The sequence below is a fragment of the Schistocerca piceifrons genome, chromosome 6 (genome assembly GCF_021461385.2).
Source record: "Schistocerca piceifrons isolate TAMUIC-IGC-003096 chromosome 6, iqSchPice1.1, whole genome shotgun sequence".
Taxonomy (NCBI): Eukaryota; Metazoa; Arthropoda; class Insecta; order Orthoptera; family Acrididae; genus Schistocerca; species Schistocerca piceifrons.
In genome coordinates, this window is record NC_060143.1 from 561,601,247 (window position 1) to 561,604,757 (window position 3,511).

The window sequence follows — 3,511 nt, forward strand, 5'->3', positions numbered from 1 at the left end:
TCTTCGATGATCGTCCACGTAAGCGAGTGATTCCTGTTGCGCCACCGTTTGAGCATAGTATTAATATACATGGCACGCGCCTTCTCGTGCACGTTCACTAAACCAACGCCCCCCTCTCGCGCTGGGAGGGTACGCGTGTTGTACTTTACCTTAAAGAGTTGTCCCAGACATACATAGTACCCAAAAGCCGCCTGAATCCTCATAGTCATCGGGCGCGTCAAGGGGAGAAGGTGTGTCAGGTGGCACATCATGGGCGCGAGATAAAGGTTGACGAGTAACTGAGCTACCCAAGCACAACTCACGCCCCGTCCTCACAGCTTTACTTCTGCCAGTACCTCGTCTCCTAGTTTGGAAGGTAGGAGACGAGGTACTGGCAGAAGTAAAGCTGTGAGGACGGGGCATGAGTCGTGCTTGGGTAGCTCAGTTGGTTAGCTGGCACGGTAGCTCAGCGTGTTCGGTCAGAGGGTTTAACTACCCTCTGTAATAAAACAAAAACTGTGTTAATGCGTCAACAACGAACTTAAACGGATGTCTTACGCCGTCCGCCCCGAGCAGATGCAACGAACAAAAGTGAACAAAATGAGATTAAAAAAAAAAAAAAGTTGGTAGAGCACTTGCCCGCGAAAGGCAAAGGTCCCGAGTTCGAGTCTCGACCTGGCACACAGTTTTAATCTGCCAGGAAGTTTCGTATCAGCGCACACTCCGCTGCAGAGTGAAAATCTCATCCTGGAAACATCCTCCAGGCTGTGGCTAAGCCATGTCTCCGCAATATCCTTTCTTCCAGGAGTGCTAGTTCTGCAAGGTTCGCAGGAGAGCTTCTGTTAAGTTTGGAAGGTAGGAGACGAGGTACTGGCAGACGTATAGCTGTGTGGACGAGGCGTGATTCGTGCTTGGGTAGCTCAGTTGGTAGAGCACTTGCCCGCGAAAGGCAAAGGTCCCGAGTTCGAGTCTCGGCCCGGCACACAGTTTTAATCTCCCAGGAAGTTTCATGTCCCGTTCCCGTTTGTCTGCGGGAAAGCCTTTTTTATTTACAGATGCGACGGTGATTACCCTGGCAGAGGCATCACGTACGCTATGCACGTATTCAAAAAATCAACTTATGATTCGTTCAAATATCAACTTACACTAATGCTCATAAATTAAGGATAATGTTGATACATGGTGGAACAACGCTCTGGTGGGCGGTTTGCGGTATTAAATCACCTCTGGGTACGACCATGCAGTGCATTTGACCTGCGGTCGTCGCACGGTGACGCTCCCAGCAGTCCACATACGCAGAGGTGTGTTGGTGCATGTGAGAGTACGGTGCAGCTAGTAAGTGTGCAGACGTTTTCATATGTGCTAATGGTGACTGTGTGTTGAAAATGGCTCAAAGAACACATACTGATGACGTTATGAGGGGTAGAATACTAGGGCAACTGGATGCTGCACAAACACAGCAGGTCGTTCTCGGGCCCTCCGTGTGCCACAAGATTATGGCAACGATTCCAGCAGACAGGAAACGTGTCCAGGCGCTACAGTACGGAACGTCCACAGTGTACAATACCATAAGAAGACTGATATCTCACCATCAGTGCCCGCACATGGCCACGGAGTAGTGCAGTAGTCTTGCTCTGGTCCTTACCGCGGCCATGGAATAGTTGTCTCCAGACACACAGTCTACAGACGACTGAACAGATATGGTTTATTTGCTCGGAGACCTGCAAGGTGCATTCCACTGACCCCTGGTCACAGGAGAGCTCGTATAGCCTCGTGCCTAGAACACAGTACATTGTCATTGAAACAGTGGTCCCAGGTTATGTTCATGGGTGAGTCTAGGTATAGTCTGAACAGTGATTCTCGCCGGGTTTTCATCTGACGTGAACCAGGACCCAGATACCAACCCCTTAATGTCCACCGAGCGAGGTGGCGCAGTGGCTAGCACACTGGACTCGCAGTCGGGAGGACGACGGTTCAATCCCGCGTCCGGCCATCCTGATTTGGGTTTTCCGTGATTTCCCTAAATCACTCCAGGCAAATGCTGGGATGGTTCCTTTGAAAGGGCACGGCCGACTTCCTTCTCCGTCCTTCCCTAATCCGATGAGACTGATGACCTCGCTGTTTGGTCTCTTCCCCCAAACCAACCAACCAACCTTAATGTCCTTGAAAGGGACCTGCATGGAGGTCATGGTGTGGGGTGTGATTATGATTGGTGCACGTACACCCCTGCATCTCTTTGACAGTTGAACTGTAACAGGCCAGGTGTATCGGGACGTCATTTTGCACCAGTATGTCTGCCTTTTCAGGGGTGCAGTGAGTCCAACCTTCCTCCTGATGGATGATAACGCACGAGCCGCCAAGCTGTCATACCTTGAAACACAATATATCAGGCGAATGGAGTGGCCTGCCTATTCTCCAGAATTAAACTCCATTGAGCACGTTTGGGATTCTCTCGGTTGACGTATCGCTGCAGGTCTTCAAACCTCTAGGACACTTCAGGAGCTCCGACAGGCACTGGTGCAAGAATGGGAGGCTATACCCCAGCAGCTGCTCGACCACCTGATCCAGAGTATGCCAACCGGTTGTCCGGTCTGTGTACGTGTGCATGGTGATCATATCCCGTTTTGATGTCGGGGTATATGCGCAGGAAAGAGTGGCGTTTTGTAGGACATGTGTTTCGGGACGGTTTTCTCAACTTCTCACCAATATTGTGGACTTACAGATCTGTGTCATGTGTGTTACTTATGTGCCTGTGCTATTAGCGCCAGTTTTGTGAAGTGCCACGTTGTGTGGCACCATATTACGCAGTTTTGCTTAATTTATGAGCATGAATGCAGATTGACTTAAGAAAAGTACGAAGACCAGCAGAGATGCGTTTCAAAATCATACGAACACTCGATAGGCCAACGGGTGTTGGATGTTAGGCGCTTTGCGAAAAGTTGGCGCCCCCTGAAACTGCCTCCTGGGCAGATGCCCCGGTTTGCACCTCCCCCCCCCCCCCCCTCCACCCCTCCCGCCTAGATCCGGCTCTGGACGAGCTTATTCCAGATGTTTCAAGATGTATGAGATCGTAGTTATTATAATACATAAAGAGGCACTGCAAACATTCATACAGCAGACTGGAGTAATGAAGTGTTCAGAGGTCTGTTATAAAGGTAGCAATATCATATTCTGCACGTGATAAGTCAACCTGTAAAGAACGTGGACTAATGACGTGACAAGTTCTCTGAAAGATGAGGCGGGAGGGGAGAAGCGTCGAGAAACCAGGAAAACTTTGGGAAGTGTTGCTGCTGTAGCTGCGAGGCGAGGCGGCGACAAGTGCTGGTGTTTGACTTTCCGGTCTGGTCTCTGCTGGCGGCGGCGGTGGTGGGGGAGCGCGAGCATCCGCGGCAGCTTTATGAGTTGCGGAAGACGCGCCGTGCGCGCTAACGAGGCCAGCCAGCGCGCAGCCCGTACTGCGCACTCCACTGCCCGAGTCCACACGTCACGCACCAGCGTTGCCGGCTTCTCCATAAACACTCTTTGTTCTGAC

At 51.1% G+C, this 3,511-nt stretch overlaps 1 non-coding gene across 1 annotated transcript; it reads left to right on the forward strand.

Moving 5' to 3' along the window:
• Positions 1-887: 887 nt before the first annotated feature.
• Trnas-cga lies at positions 888-962 on the forward strand. Its single transcript has one exon. It is a non-coding gene; the product is annotated as a tRNA-Ser (tRNA).
• The last annotated feature ends 2,549 nt before the right edge of the window (positions 963-3,511 follow it).